The 17,717-nt window shown below is 39.7% G+C and overlaps 1 long non-coding RNA gene across 1 annotated transcript; it reads right to left on the bottom strand.

Annotated features, from left to right (window-relative positions):
• Positions 1 to 4,130: 4,130 nt before the first annotated feature.
• LOC116804881 lies at positions 4,131 to 8,311 on the bottom strand. The gene is made up of 3 exons (XR_004364902.2): positions 7,742 to 8,311; positions 7,293 to 7,669; positions 4,131 to 5,680 (listed from the first exon to the last, which is right to left on the bottom strand). It is a non-coding gene; the product is annotated as an uncharacterized LOC116804881 (long non-coding RNA).
• Between the last annotated feature and the right edge of the window lie 9,406 nt (positions 8,312 to 17,717).

Genomic DNA, 17,717 nt, shown 5'->3' with positions numbered 1-17,717 from the left:
TCCAGCCACGCCCCCAATGCGCACGCAAGGCGCTGCGCTGAGCTGCGCGGCTTTGGTGAGTGACTGGCCAACGTTGAGCTTTTGTGGAATCAGCCTTAGTTATATATATTTATAAATTAATGACACAAGACGAATGGCAAACGATTTATATTAAAAGGCGCCTGCAAGAAATTGGGCGCCGACCTCTCCAAATTAGTTTTGGTTTAAGTATTTCTTTTATTTATCTCTTGAGTGGTTTTTCCCCTCCCCGGATTTTTTTTCTGTCTGTCCGGGCCGGGGTGGTCCGGGTCTGCAAGAGGCCAATAGAGCATAAGCCAAAGCGAACCGATGATCCCGTATGGGTGTGCAGCTCATGACTTTGACGAATACCTAATGCGCTGTTTCGCCCCGCCCCCCCTCGAATTAATGTAGCTCAAGGAGTGGCACTCACTGCAGCATTTCATATTTCGCTCTCTTATAAATAATAATTAAAGCAAAATTGAAATTTCCTTTACCTTGGCCCTTGAGTAATGATGATGATGATTAGCCGCTGTTAGCGGGCACTTTAGAAATGTGAATCATGCCTATAGCGTGTGAGTTGAGTCGGCCTGAAACACTTGTCCAAGTTATTTATTGCATGCAATGCAATTGATCGATTAGACTAATCGATATTTGGTCTAAGAGCTCAGGGTTTTTTAAGGAATAGATACTTTGTTGTTTACATCTTTCAAATCTCATTTGAATGTTAATGTAAGCAAAATGATCATATTAGCTGATATTTTATAAAGTAATACAAGATTAAATTTTGAATAAAAGACACCTAAAATTTTATTTTATTCCTAAACTAATTTGATGGAACGCAGAGTGCTTTGAATTGCCTTATATATTATATTTGCATTATAAGGAAACGTGCTAGGTAAATGTGCTAATTCTAATCACATCATGAAATTAAATACCCGAAATTTGATGATATCAGATATCGACCTAACTGAGCCATATATTCAAAATAAGCTTGCAACATGAATGCATAATAAACAAGTAATTATAAGTAATAACAGTGACACTTTAATTGAACTTAAAGTTAAAGCTGTCAGAACAGGAATGCCCCTCTGCCTAGGCGCTCTCTAGATGCTCGCTCTCTCAAAACAATTATCCTGCTGTGCTCATTTCACTTTTAATACCCACCAAATAATATTGGACACCCTCTCTAGCCCACTTTCCCTCAATGCCAGCACTTGGCGCCCAAGTTGCAAAGTTCAAGCTCGGTATCGTCGAACAACCTGTGCGATCAATTAGCCAATTAACCTTTGACCCCGATTGCACACAACCTGCCCCGATGAGCTATATCAAAATCAATAAGCCTTGTGATGTGGGCGCCGGCACGCCCCCACGAAATGCAGCGAGCTCATGTTAAAAGCCATGCCGCTTTGTCGCCGGCCAAACAGTGGAGAGGCGTTTGCAAAAGGCATGTGGGCGTGTCGCAGCTAGAATCGCAAAACTCCAACCCCCAACATGGCCAATAAATCGAGGCAAGAGTTGTAAAGCGACGTCGCGTTGGGCAACTAATTTAAAATAATTAGTGGGTGCAGCCAACAGGCTGAACTGAAGTCGGAGTCGGAGTCGGAGTCGAAGTCGAAGTCGACGAAGTTGTGGCTGACAATCGACCAAATTATGGGGTCGCATTCCCCATAGACCAAGCAAAGAGTTACACGGCAAATGGGCAATGCACCTGGCAGTTGCAATCAGAAGTTGTAAATGCCGCGGCTCAAATCACAATAGCAGCTGCCACAATGCATCGCTCATTAGCACATTTCGACTTCGACTTCGACTTCGGCTTCGGCCTGTTGCTGTTGTTTTCAATAGGTGTGAGTTTTGATTGTAGTTCCATCGATTTTGGTTTATGGCCCGTAATTCCGGCAAATGGCCTGCTTGGCTCATCAGCAGCCTGCAAATGCTGGGCAAATAAACTTAAGTTAATTAACTGCTGGCTACATTAATTTATGCAGCATGATTAATTACAGCGAAAAACGAACTGGTCCCGCTGGCCGTTGGCCATTGGCCAGCTCGCTGTCAGCCCAGCCGGCTACCGAGCGGACAGCAGGCCAGGCCAAGCCAAGCTAAGTCAAGCCAAGCCATGCCAAGCCATGCTGTGGCTGTCTCTCGTGTCTTTGGTGGTGCAATTTGCACGCATTTTGAGTGGCCGCAGCTGCTGCAACCAGTTTAGGCCCCATTGGTCATTTACAGCGCCAGCCATTAAAATGACATAGAGCCAGAGACGGAACACGCACCTCGCGGATTCTGGGAGCTGCCAACGCGGCCAACTGTTCCACCAAGTGGCTAGACACGGCATATGCATGGCTTTGCACTCGCATTAGCCACAGCCACACGATTATTAACCTAAACACATTGCCAAAACCCCGACTTGACCTGCCTACAGAAGCTGCTCCTCCATCTGCATCTCCATCTGCAACTGAATGCGCCTGTGTTAAGGTGCAGCAGCAGAGCCACAGCGATTAAATTCCAATTAGCACAAAACACACACAAAATATAATTTTTAGTTATTCACTTGAATTCGTTTAATTGTCTTAAATAAACACTTGTATTTAAGCGTACTTAAAAATATTTAAAATTGCTAATATCAGAACCTTGGCTACATAAGGCAATGCCAACTTCTTAGAAAACTGTTTGTCTACTAAAATAAAGAAGTCAATTAGTCGAAATAATTACCAAATAATAAATTTGTAATAATGATATACATTAAGTTAGTACAGTTACTTAAATTATTGTTTTCCACTTATATGTCGATATTTTATATGTTTATATTTATTTACTTAATGCTCGATTAAATTGAAGTTCGTTGAAGTTAGTTAGATTAGAATTATAATAAACTTTATGTTATTTTTATATTTAATATTATTTTAGATATAGATGAAATATTATTTATTTTAAATATTATATTAAATGTAATGTAAAGTATAGTAAAAGTATATTGAATAGTTTATTATCTAATTTCATTGAAAATGAGAGTTGAAAGTGTATTTAAGTGGCAGAAGGAGGCATGACCGATCCCATATATGCACATACAGATATGCATATTACATACCTACATGTATGTATGTTCACGAACAGCATCGATATAGCATATCAGTTCGCAATCCGTAGTCCGCATTCCATAATCGTAATTTGTGATTCGTTAACACAAATGCTATCAACTGTACAGCAGACGATGCTATGTTTGCAATTTAGATATTTAAAATGTAATATCTGGTTTCCTGTGATAAATACATAAATTGCTAATAATTGGACTTTGAGTACGTGCCTCCCCCACTTCCTCAAAGATTAGCAGAAAAAAACGTACTTCAAACAGAAGAGGCTAATGCTCCAAGAAATACACACATCTGAATATCCTAATCGAGATCGACAATTTTCATTCCCTCACAACAAGTTATTCAACAATTAATTGCCAAAAATAAAGCACAAAATGCGAATCAAGCAGAGCGCGTGCTGTATGCATGATTGTGTGTGTGTATTATACGTCACGTATGTATGTGTAAAAGAAGCATCAACTAATAGGAATGTCAGCTCTGCACGGAGTTCAGTGTATCTTCAAATGAGTTAAATGAGTTTAGTTTTCTTAATTCCCTAAAGCTAATATAAATAATAAAAATTATTCTTGTCCGAGAAACATAAGTCTAAAAATTCATTTCCTATTTTATTTTTAATAAAACTATAAAATTAATAAAAAGTTGAATAATTTATATAAAATTCAGCCTAAAAATTAAATTAAAGACGAAGAAGTTAAAGAAGAACAAAAGAATTTCGTTTAGAAGCATATTTTAACAATTAAAAATTTAAGAAGTCCATTTAGGGAATTTATAATTAAAGATTGCTTATCTAATATTTCTTCAAAAAATAAAAATAAATAAATAAAAAAAAAATTATGATAAAATGAATGCAAGAAATCAAATTATTTCCGTGATTTTGTATAACTAAAACAAAACAAACAAACTCAATATATTGTAAGTAAATATATGACTCTCTGTTAAGCCCAGCTTTGCAATTTAATATAATAATCGTAATATAGCTATATAAATAATCAAGTGCCTTAAAAATATTTATGTATTTTATTATTTGTATTAATTTATGTTATGTTTGCAATCTGTCTTTAACTAAACAATTAGTAAATTTGCCAATAAATATGATTGTAGCAAAATTACTCTAAAGTGCCTATCAAAATGTAGATATAAACTTACAGATCATTGGGTCTATATGCATTATATAACTGAAATCTTCTGCTGTCACATTTGGCCTGTCCCGTACGATCAGCATAGGCTCCAAAATGAGATCACAGGCAGCTCCATGATGTGTCTTTTATCTGGTCAGCAAAATACGCGAAAAGCAATCACATCGCTTGGCCAGCTCAGACCCTTTTAACTGCTTGCAAATTTATGTCTCAGCTTAAGAAAACACTAAATGAGTGCCATGCATTTTTTTTATCGCACGCAGCAGCAAGAGCAGCATCGTCCAGGGTCCAACAACTAATTAGACATGTTAAAGAACTTGTTCAAGATGTTGTTGTTGTTGCTGTTGGCTTTGTGGAACTGTGAACTGCGCTGGGCATTAAAATGGTAACACCCGACCCGCAAAAGCCAGCAAGCAGCGAACACATTTAAAAATGCTCAACTTAATTAATTGCGCAACGAATGCATGCCAACGAAACAGCCCGGGAATAGGACGCGTCGGACGAGCGAGCTCCAAAGCCAATGACTTGATTTTTGCAGCACGATAGGAGGCCAAGGGAGCTGTGGCTGTACCTGTGTCTGTGTATGTGTCTGTGACTGCTTGCGTTTCGCTTTCATTAAACAAATATCCAAACACTTTTGCCGCTGATGCGATGACACTGATTAGCATTATCCCAGCCAGCGAGCTGGAGCTGCTGCACAGGACGTGAACTTCATTGCGGGACGGCGACAAAAGGTCTGGCCAGGCTCACAATCTGCTTGGCACACATATTGTCTTGATATACACACAAAAAATAAACAAAAATAAAAAGAAAATCAAAACGTTTACGTTCGGGTAATTGGCGAAAGCTAACAATTGAAATTTGAAATTAACAGCCGCTTAACGAGTTGGCATCATTCGCTCCTGGGACTGTAGGAGAGCTGTGGGCACAACTTCATTAGGACCGGCACGCCCACTGCCCAGAGCAGAGCTGAAAGAAGAACAATCAACGAGCTATGATTAATTGATCGCAGTCGAAAACATTCGACGGCACAATCAAATTAAGCCAGCATATAAATGTGAGCCAATTATTAAAACTTAATTTTGATGTAGACACCAGACGATTCCCAATTTCACAGCCTCCTCAGCGGCACCAAACTAATGAGCCACATGCAACGAATGTTGTTGTTGTTCTTGTTGTAGTAGCTGTTACTGTTGCTGTTGCTGTTGTTGCTGCCTGTGAGCCGTACAACTAATCAAGCTGTTCGGGCTGCCAACTTTGATGCATTTCCCAAATTGATGCCCCAGATTGATGGGCATGCGGCGCTGGACACTGACTCGGACTATGCGTCTCTCTGACATATGCAAAACATTTTGTTCGGCGCACTCTGAACAAGCCAAGCAAACAAATGAGCTGCAAATGCAGACAAATGACTAACAAGCGACCAAAGCAGTTGGAAGTAGACGAAGCAAATCTGAGCTGCAAATAAATAATATTATTTTATGAATATTTTTTTAATGAAAAAATAAACACTTAAACTTATATTAAAAATTTAGCTTATCGTCTACTAGCCTAATATTTGCTTTTGTTATAGAATGGAATGGTAAAATTGTATCAGGGCAGATAATATATATATATATATATAGTCTATAGTAATTTGATTCGCTTCATTTGTTATTTTCAATTTGTGATATTTTGTATTATCCGTCCAAACCGAAGCAGTATAGTAATAATATCATAGTCTACCCCATAGTTTAATTAGAAACATTATATTATACACTGTCGTGAGTTCCCCCCTTTTATCGGACATCAATTTTTCTTGTGCATAGCTGCTACAAGTATGAACTTTCTTTAGAAATAAATAAAATGTTTAAATATATTAAATTATTTTTTTTTTTTTAAGGCTAACCCAATTAATAAGGACAAGCTATTTATATTATTCTTACTGTTTCTAGCATAAGTGGTAACAAAATGCTTGGCCAAACACAAATGCCCAAATGCTCAATAGTTTGGGTAGCGCAAGACGAAAATAAAATAAAGATATTCAAACATATTTCAATTTTGTTGTTAGCCGAACTCGCATTGAACTGCGCTAAATTAACCGCAGGCATTCATTTTGGGCTTCGTGTTCGAATCGGAGAAGTTGGAGTTGGAGTTGAGGTTCTATAGCGGAGGCATTTTGATGAGTATTGATGAGTTTTAATAAATTGCTGATGAGTTTTCGAGCGCGCTTGGTTTCCCAAGCACAACGTGTACATGCAGCAACCGTATAGAAACAGACACAGAAACAGATACAGATACAAACACAGACACTGACATAGATACAGATAGAGATACAGATACAGCTGCTCAATTCTCCTTCTACTTGTTTTGGATATCTGTAACGACTGTGGGCACATAACAAGCCTCAACGCCTTACAACATTTGAGTGATGCGTTTTTGAAAGTGGCGTCGAATTTCTCAACCGTGAAGCGCCATGCAGAGCAGCGGTAATTGAGACGCTGATGCTGATGCTGATGCCGATGCCGATGCCGATGCTGATGCCAAAGCTGTTATCCCAGCCTCAGCAGAGTGCGCAGCTTGGAGCGTGGTGCGTGGTGCTTGGTGCGTGGTGCAGCCGTGTAGCCGTTTAATTGCCGCCATTATTAAACTCATTTATCGTGTTTTAATTTTAACGTTGAGCTTCACCAAGAGCAGCAGCACCAGCAGCAGCAGCAGCTATAGCAACAGCAACAGCATCAGGTGTCTGACGTCGACGGGGCCTCAGTTTGGTTTCCAGGGGCTTCGCTTAGTTATCCGCTCATGCAGATGCTTTGGTATAATTAGCGTGGCCGACGGCAGCGCCGACTGCAGCTGCCATGATTTGGCGCTGATGCAGCAATTTACAAGAAAATTATGTTGTTTGCTTAATTAATAAAAGTAGTTTTTAATAGAAAGCCATTAGGCAAGCAGCCAACCACTCAGCCAGTCAGCCAACGAAAGACTTAGGCAACAAACTTGCTGCTTGATTAATGAAAATGCGAGACAATCTTTGCCAGAAATCGCACTTCAATTATAAGCAAACTTGGCAAAAGTGTCGACTTTTGCTCACCTGTACGAATTCAGCTCTCTCTGACTCTGCCCAGTAGCTGCCTCTGCAGCAGCTCCTTTTGTTCTGCATGCGAGTTGTCCGCCTTATTTATGTGCGGCCTGTGCAGCAAATGGCTGCAGTTCCCATGACAGCACTGGCTGGACTGCACATCGCGCGCCTACGCGTACCTCGGGGCCAATTGACTGCCAGCTCATCATTTGGCAACGGTCTTTTGGCATTTCTGTGGTGTTGGCAAGCTAGCTAGCTAGCTAGCCTGGCTGGCTAACTACAAAAGTCGTAATTAATGGTCGTATGTCACACTTTCGAGTTCATCGGTGTCAGGCAAACTGGAATTGCGTTCGTCTGGTTTTCACTGTAAGCGGATGACGTCCGCCAAACTGTCGCATAAAATAATATAATTAACATAATCATAATCAACCGAGTATAAACGTTAAATTGAGGCTAATTACTTTATAACCGACACTCAACTGCGAAACATCGTCCATGGCGATGACGACGACGTCGAATTACACAAAAAACATGCTCACTTGTGGCAAACCCGTTTCAATTATGGGGAATCGAGTGATCTAGCGAGTGCTCAACTTGGCTACAACCTCAGCCCCGGCCACGGCCCCAGCCCCAGCCCCAGCCCCAGTCCCCAAGTCACTGTCACAGGCCCAGCTCCAGCAGCGTAACTTCGGCCTCCACTAGCCGCTAACCGGATGGGCCAGAAGTGTGCGACAGTTTCACATACGAAAGAGATTTGATTTCATTTTCGTCCAAATGGAGCTATGACCACGTTTTTAATGTCCGATTGTATAAACTGCAACTGTGTGATTATAATCCATTACAAAAACACACGGCACGGAGTGCATACACTGCCATAAATGGGGTATACATACGCATCAAATTGCTTAAATAAGTGTACAGGCATACTCACAGTTCTCAACTGGTTTGCATAGCTAATGATTATGATCACACTGCATTTATAAATTAAATTCATGGATATTTAAATTTAATAACAAACTATAATGATTAAAATATAAATACTCTAATAACTTTATTAGCTAACTCACCTCTAAATAAAATTAAATAAAAACTAATATAATATTAAATAAATATACATATATATTTGTATATATAAAAATGTAATTTATGAATAATGTTTATATTTATATTTTATATATAAAAAATTATATATTTGTATATATAAAAATGTAATTTATGAATAATGTTTAATATTTATTTGAACAAAATTATTAAATTAATTCTGAAGTAAAGCTTATTTAATTAAATTAAATTATTACAAACTGAATATATGTATTTTTTTATAATTAAATTAAATTAGGTTATGGTTACATCGAATAAATATTTGAGTATAAATTTAGCTGATAACTTGGCTCTTATTTCCTTATTCTAAGTCAATATATGCAGTTTTTCCTGCAATTTATTATTTGTTAAAGTTTTTTTTTTTTGTATTTATATTATACTTAGTTATATATATTAAAATTCCAATTTCCGTTATTCTTAATATAACAATAAAGTATAATCTGATAAGTAACTCCTTTGCTTTAATTCCATTAAATACTTTAGCTCTACTCATTAAATAAATATATAAAATATTAAAATTGTACAAAAATAAAAAATAAAATAAATAAATAAAACAATATTATATAAGGTAATATTAAATTAATTAATATTCTTAGGTAAATAATAATATTAAATAAATATCAACATAAATTTTCTACAGTGGAATTTAGCAAAGTCAAGTAGCCAAGGAAATGTTGGTTGGTGAGTGCAGCTATTCGCCGAGCTGCTCCTCGCACAAGTGAAATATGGCGGCTGGCTGGCAGAGATAAAAAGAAGCCAAGTTAACTGTTTTAAATTTTTATGACAAGCTCATGAAATCGTGTGCAATTGTAAATGCGCCATATAATTTACAGATAATTATTATAATTACAGGTTATTTCTCAGTTAACATATGAGTACTCGTATTTGGCTGTTCTTGTTGTTGTTGCCACTGCGTATGGCTGTTGTAGTTGTCGTTGTAGCAGTTGTAGTTGTAGTTGTTCCTCGCATAGCCAAGAGGCGTCTAACAAGTTTTATTTGCTCAGCGAGCAGACGTTGTTGTTGTTGTTGTTGCAGTCATTGCATATGTATAGCTAGCGAAACGATTAGCCGAGACTTCAGCTTCGAAATTATTAAAATAAAAATTTTTACGCTTTAATTAGGTTTTTTAATAAGGCATTAAGCCAAACGCTTTAAGATCGTTGCGCAGTGCCTAATGCGAAGTTGTTCAATTAGCTAAATGCCAGATCAAGTAAAAGTGTGCCAAATGACCTGGAAATTCAAAAGACTTAGGAAACGAACTTTGTGTGAGAAGTGTTAGTTTTATTTTTCATACAATATTTATATAGATTGTGCATTGTTATTTTGAAATTAATTAATCGATCTTATGCATTGTCATTTGATAGCTCTCATAAATTTGAGCTTTAGCTGTTGGTTTAATTAAAATGATTTGAATCGCACGACCGCTTGGAGTACGTGATTCATTTAGTTACTCCACTCAACTCATAACTCGAGGACCAATTATGCGTTATGGTCGCTGACTGGGAAGAGCAACAAAAGCTGAAATATGTTTGCACTGCTCATAAATAAATTTGTTGGGCAGTCAAAAAAAGAAAGACACAAAAAAATATATAAGAAATAAAAGCATTCACAATCTATGGATGTTCCAGGGCCGGGCGCGATAAAAATCGTTGGCAATTTGTTAAATTTAACGATTTGCAGCACAAGCGAAACAACGGCGAAAACTGTGCCGAAAGTTGAGCAGCCCAAAACGGCCAGCCAGCCAGGCAGCCGCCTCCTCCAGCTTCGACTGTTTTATGACCAAATAAATAATTAAAATGATGCGTGGTGTTAAGTGCCGCCACGTCTCCAAACTCCAAGCTCCAAGCTGGACAACAGTGCGAATGGTGAGCCACACGCAGTGCGTTCATTTCTTTTGAAAATTTGTCATAAATTTATAGCTTTCGCGCGGGTTCACTGTACCCCACCGGCCTGGGCACAGGGCACGTACGCACTCTGACACTGGCCGGGTCCGGGCTTAATTGCTTGTCATGTGGCACACATTTCCAGCGCAAATTGGCCGTCCGATGGACATGAGATCAGTGTTAGACAGCACAGACCACACAGCGCTCCACATCGACATATACATATATATCCCCATCTCCATCTTCATCTCCATCCCCATCCCATTCTAAGGTCGGCAAATTTCTTGCCAAATTTCAAACTAACTAAGCCTACGACAGCGCGCTCTAGGCCCAACGGACGGCGGCGGTACGCCCTTTAACTCTGAGCCGGTTCTTAGACGGAGCGACGACAATTAAAGAGAATCGGGTCGAGTTTTTAATGAACTAACTGCGGAACATTAAACTAATATGCTTTATGGCTGCTCGCTCCAGTTGTCCACCGAATGTCACTTGTTGCAGCTTCTTGTCTTTGGGATCTTTGAATCTGAACTGGACATGTTTTTTACGATTATGTGCTCGTTAAAGCGCAGCCCGATGTCGGCCTTATCGCTTTGCATCGCCAGAGCACACATAAAATAAAACACACACACACAGATAATCAAAACTGAACTACAGCTCACTTTATCCTGCGACCAAGTGGCAATAGCAAGTGGCACGTCTAGGAAGTCGCTTGATGAGGTTTCCGAGTAAATTCTGTCAAAATGATTATACTTTCTCATGTGAGCATCGACATTAAAGTGTGGCTGGGTGATTTTTTTTTTTTTTTGTGGATACTTTTTGAGGAATACAAAAGACGAGTGAATGAATTTTTTTTTTAGTTTGTTGAAGATGTATCCGATTGATGCAGCCATCTTTCCGCGTATATATAGAAGCAATATGGCGGAATTCCTATAAAGTATAAATAAAATCTCACACCCCACTCATCCACGCCATCCCCCCTTTAGATGTATAGTAATATCAACCAACTCAACTTATGCTCAGCTTGCCTTCTTATAATTTATTCATATTTTGAGCAGCATTTAGAGGGCAGCCAAAATTTGTGTAAGCAGACCGTTAATTTGATCGAATAACGGTGTCAGCAGATTTGCCACCTGTGTGGCCAATGAACCGAGTCCAAGATCGCCCAGCACCTGTTGAAGGACAGTTAACGCCGACTGCTGCAGGCAGACAACCGGCTCCAACAGCGTGCTGCCCACATTGCCAACTAATCCCAGCAACTCGCCCACTGCAGCCTCCGCAGCTGTGCCAGTCAGCAGCTGTGCCACGAGCTAGAAAGACATGAGAGTATTAGCTCCGACAGGATTTGAATTTCTCTCTATACCGACCACAAGCACAATACTAAACTTGACAATCGTAATCATTTCCAAGAAGGAACTGTCTATTTGGCAGCACACTTGCCCTATTTATAGTGGATCTACTTTTTTTTAGAGAATATTACAATTTCAATTAGGGCTCGTCACGTTATCGTGTACAAAGCCCAATTTGTTTCTGTCCTATCTAGAACAACCAATTTAGCACTCCCCGATATCAGAGTCGAGTGGCTCGAGTTTTATGGCTCTATTAGCAGGCGAGAGGCCAAGCGAAGCTCATAAAGTTCGCTGCCTGCGACTCACAGTGATCCCTGCCTATAGAGTCGTCTCATTTGGTTGTTGTGCCGGCATTCAGCAATTTTTCGCATACAACATAAATAATATTTTATTGGCAATTTAGTTGGGAAATTAATGTGCATACAGTTGGCAACTTTGGTAATTTATGCAAATAAAACGATCGTAAATTTGGCATTAAAGCGCTTATTAAATGATCGTTTATTAGCCAAGGTCCCCCAACCACGCACACAAACACACACATATATATACTCTACATCTAACCAAAGGATTAGCAGCTTGCCCCCAGCCCTTGCCGTGCCTTGCCCTGCCTTGCCCTGTCGTGGCATGCAACAAGGTTGCGATTTGTAGCATTCGCATAAATTAAGTGATTAACCGAATTGTTCTTAAGTGCTGGCAGCTACTTACACGATTGATATTATTTACGATGCCAGCCAGAGAGGGAGAGGGAGAAGGAGAGGAAGCGTGATATATATATACAGTTGATATATGTACATTTGTTGCTATGCTTAACTTGATATGTGGGGCTCTCATTGGCCGCGCAAAAAGTGTCTATAACTTCTGGGAAATGTGGCCAGCGGCTGGGTCGCATATTGTATAATGTATTAGCTGGCGCATTGTGTGTTAATTTGACAACAACATCGGGCTGACATTCCTTGGGAATGGCAACGGCAACAACACTTTGCCGCCGTGGCGACAAACGAGCCTTGTTCCTGTCAAAAGTCAGAAATATAACCATATAAAATCAGTCGGCATGACCATTGAGCTGCACGCTGAACACTGAACGCTGAACGCTGCTGTCTCAGCATATCCCTCAGTGTCTGCTTCAGCCATGGCCATGGCCATCATCATCAGCATCATCATCATCTTCTTCCTGGGTAAAAGCGCAACAGGATTAGCAAAATTAATGCGGCAAACGCTTTAAAAGCTCTTCATCTCTGTCTGTACCTCACTCACTCCCTCTCTCTCGCTCTCTCTGTCTCTCACTCTCTCTTTCAATGAATCTGCGATTCAAGCTGTCAGCGATTCGAGTCCTCAACTTATCAGTCCGCAAGAATCAAACAATTTTGCCTCTTTCATAATATATTTCGAGCGCTCTGATGTCTAGCAGAATTTCAAAAGAATGTTAATAGAGCTTAAAAGGATCAGCATGTTTTTTATCTCCTTGACCCAACTTCAACACTTATTTATGGTATAGAGGCGGCAATCTTAAGCATTATCAACATCATTAAACTGCGATTATACTAAATAATTATATTTTTATCAATAAAAAGAAATTTCGAAATTTCAATTGTGCATAAACGCTTTTCTATTAATCATAAATTTCACCATTCATTCAACATTTCCATTTTTAGTTAATTTTTTTAAGGGACTTAAGTGATAATTTTAAATAATTATATACTATTTTTAGCTATTTGTGATTTAAGCTATTAAACTGAATAATTATATTCTAAATTTAGCTATAATATTATCAAACAAAAATTGGCAAGGTTACGATTTATTTGTTCAACTTTTTCCTATTGAGCATAAATTTTATTTCATTCAACATTTCCGTTGTTAGCTGACTTTTTTTCCCAAAGTGCTAGATAAATGATTAATGCAAGAAACATAATGTAAAACGTTTGATAGTGGGTTGAGCTAAGCTATAACTTTCGTAAGACGCTTACCCCAGAGAAAATGTCTCATTCATAACCGATCGATAGGCATTGTATTCGAAAAAAAAGTATTCATTCAATGAAGTTGTTTGGAATATTTCTTCAATTCGCGGCTCATTGAGATGAAGATGACTTAATTATTGAAATTTATCAAAATTTATTAAGAAAATCTGAAAATCTTAAATGCCACATTAATTAAAGCATCTCAATAATAGAGGCATAGACAGAGACAGCGAGAGAGAGACAGAGACAGAGATAGCGAGACATAATCGAAAGAGACATTTAAAAAGTGCCTGACAAATGATCGAGCAATTTATAACTATTTACGAAAGCAACAAAAAGAGAGAGGGACAGAGAGGGAGAGAGAGAGGAAGAGAGAGGGAAACGTTAAGGTTCCGCTGTCTCTGCCCACAACACAAATTTATCATAGTCCATAGACAATGCAATATCGAAGGGGCCCAGCGGATTGTGGACTCGAACTGTGGCCATTCAATGTCACAACTGGGGCCAATAAATTTCAACAATTTACAACGGGCAATTCATAAATTTATTAATGAATTAAGTTATAAGATAATTTACAGTTGATGCTGATCGAAACGCAATCTGGCGAACAAAATGATCATCACTGCTGATCGCCGCAATATATCAACAGCGGACGTGGCCCAAGACGTGGCCTAATCGAATTGTAGCGAAAGCAGAAGCAGCAACAAGAACAACAACAACAACAAAGACAGCAGCAGCAACAACAGCAACAGTAAAGGCAAAGGGAAACGGCAACAACTACAGTGGATTCTCGGAATTGGACCTGGGCAAATGGGCAAAAGGCTGCAAAAATTTAAATGAAGCTGTGGCCGGGCATCCAAATCGAGCCGAGAGAGCCTCGACAGGCAACAGGCAACAGGCAACAGGCATGAGGCAACAGGCCAGGGCCCTGGTATGCGGCAACTGGCTGCAGTTTGTCTGCCTGGCTTATTGCTGCGCATTTCTATGCAAAAGTCGAGGGCGAGCTGCCCATGATTAGCCGGTCACTCGGTCGCGCTTCCATAATCGTTATCAGCGGCACCATCATCGACAACGGACAACGGACAACGGACGACAACAAGCTGCATTTGTATTTCTTTTTCTTGGTTTAGGTTTTGGTTTTGGTTTTGTTGCTTATAAATTGGAATTTAAAATTAATTAAGTTGTCGTTTTGCGCTTTTATCCAATTTATAACTAATATGACACCGATTATACGAAATATGTTCGCTAATTAACGAACAAACACCACAGCCAACCACCTGTCATCCCCCTGGCCCAGGCCCCTGACACTCGTGCGCTCATCTAACTGGCCAGAACCAAGGCAGACAGACAGGCAGCAGCAACAGCAACAGCAGTAACTGTGTCTCTGCATCGACTCTGTCCAGCCTGGTCTGGCCTGGCCTGGCCCGATCTTTGGATCGTGTCCGCGTGCTCGTAATCTGCTCGCTGAAGACGCGTTGTAAATTGTCTGACAAAGCTTATTTTATTAATTTAAGCCATAAGCGTTCGCCTCGTGTTGCCGTTGTTGTTGCTGTTGTTGTTGTTGCTGTTGCTGTTGCTGCTGCAGCTTTGACTTGTTTGTTTGAAGCACCTTTTGCATACACGGCCAAGTATCGCCAAGCAGCGCCAATTTATTGCGCATCGTAAAAAGCCGTTTGCGTTTTAATAAGCCATGCCAAACACGCGGCGGCTGTTCCGTTCCATACCGTGCCGTTCCGTTCCATCCCTCGGCTCGCTGGTTGTTGGCAGAAGGCGTCGATGTTGACGACGTTTTGGTCATTTGACTTTGGCCAACGTCCACAGCACTGGCCCAAAGGCAAGAAGAAGAAAAGGAACAAAAATGCAGCTAAACTCTCTCACTGCATTCCAGTCCATAACGAATTGGAGTGTCTTTGGGGTAATCGAGTGTGAATGTGTGTGTGTATGTGTGTGTGTATGTGTCTGTCTCTCTCTACATGACTGTCTGTCGAGCAATTGGGCAATTGAGCGACATTGGTTTATGGTGGTAAGGGGACTTATAACGGCATTTAATGAGCACCATTATGGCTAAGCCAGAGTCGGCCAATAAACATAATCATGTTATAGCGGCGGCTATATTATGACACTTGCTGGACTGTCAATCACAGTCGATCATGAAAATGCTTTCGATTGTTTGATTTCAAATCATATAAACAACTTCGCTTAGTTTGTCCATTTAATTTTTTAATTATTTTCAATGCATTGCAATGTTCAACTGCACATAATTTTCTTTATCAATTTATAGTTGACATAAATATGTATGGTAATATTCATGTATATATGTATAGACCCCATACCAGAGGGTTGATGATGCTGAAAATATTATTGAGCAATTATAATTATTTTTTCTACTTAATAAAAATAAAATAAGTAAATAAAATTATTTAACATTATCTCTCACAGTATTAATATATTTAAGAATATTATAAAAATTATTAAAAAGAAGCAAAATAATTATCTCACCTGCAGCATATCCAGCTCTCATTTTCTCTCTCACTCAAGCACAAGTGTAATGAAATGTAAAATAAATAAATTGTAAATTCTTTCAATACTCAAAATGTGTCTCATTCAACTTCGTATTTACTCGGAGCGCTCAGTCGAGGCTGTCGCTTCTCCTATGAAAGTCCCAATCTGCACTGTTTGTTCCTTACTCTCGGCTCTAGAGCTCTGAGAGTTATGCCACCAAGAGATCGTAATCGTTTCGGAAAGAAGAGTATACCAAAATCATAAAAGAGTTTACCCTCTAGCTGAACTTTAAAATAACTTTGTGGGAATCGTGAGAAAGCGTATATGTTTATGTGACTCTATCACTAGGGCTTACTCTCGATCTCTCTCTTACACACACACACTCTCTTTTCTTTCCTCTGCATCTTTATATGCCTCTATATCTATTTGTATCTCTCTCTTTTTCTACATCTCTCCACGTATGTGTCATACTCTCTTATTTTCTGTTTTTGGTTCTCAGTTGTATATGGAAAGCAAACGAGCAATTCCTCTCATTTCACTTCTACTCATGAATGGAAAATATGTTGAAAATTATTCAATAATATATTATCACAAAAACTTCTTTTAATTCAATACAACACAATATTACCAAAAATAAATTGTCCCATAAATAAATAAATAAAAAATTATTTAAAACAAATTAGAGAATTTCAAAATTCCATAGCAAAATATGAAGTCTTATACAGAAGGTACCTTAAATCCCACAATGTTACCTTGTACTGTCCCTGCCCCACTACTTAGCCATAACGGCATTAAAATAAATATGTCAAAATTAAGTAAGCAGCCACAAATTCACACACCACCACCACCAACACCACCATCAGCAGCACCACCACAAATCGACAACAACAAACTTGCGATAAGCCGGCCACAATGGACGAACCACAAGTAAATACAGCAGAGGAAGAGGGCGAGGTAGTGGGCGAGGTAGAGGGAAAGAACACGAAACTCTTCCCTTGGCCGTATGTTTGTGGTTGTTGTTGTTGGCCATAAAAAAAGGCGTTGAAATCAGTAAAAATAGCCATGGCTAAGAAATACGGCTGCCGGGTCTGGCGGTCTGTGCAAACAAGGCCTGGCCATCTAGATGGGGCCATTGGCCAGTGGCCGGGCTAACCAGAGCTAACCAGGCTAACAGGCGCGTAGAGTTGGTAAGGACGAGATGGGCGCAAAAATCGTTTACAAATAAATCAGAAAGCGATAAATAAGGATTTTGTCTCGTAATAACTCAGCGGGAGCCATTTAACATGCAATCATAACGAATCGATGCTGAACGCTTTACCGAATGCCAAGGCCCAGGAACCAGGGATCAGGCACCAGGGATATGCAGCAAGGAGCACGGGCCAGAGGAACACGGCCAGCAACACGCTTTCACACCAGGCAGCCCAGTTGGCAAGTGTGTGTGTCGAATTGTTGTTGACTTGTTGCAGTTGTCGCTGCTGCTGCTGCTGCGGCTGCTGCTGCTGCTGCGGCTGCTGCTGCTGTGGCTGCTGCTGCTGTGGCTGCTGCTGCTGCTGCTGTGGCTGTGGTTGTTGTTAATGTAGTTTTCGCGCCTTGGGCATCGAAATAAAGTTGCAAACAGGAACGTGAAAGCTTGTGGCCAGGCCATCGCCT

This window comes from Drosophila mojavensis, unplaced genomic scaffold (assembly GCF_018153725.1).
Source record: "Drosophila mojavensis isolate 15081-1352.22 unplaced genomic scaffold, ASM1815372v1 contig_277, whole genome shotgun sequence".
Taxonomy (NCBI): domain Eukaryota; kingdom Metazoa; phylum Arthropoda; class Insecta; order Diptera; family Drosophilidae; genus Drosophila; species Drosophila mojavensis.
This window is presented reverse-complemented; position numbering and strand designations above follow the sequence as displayed.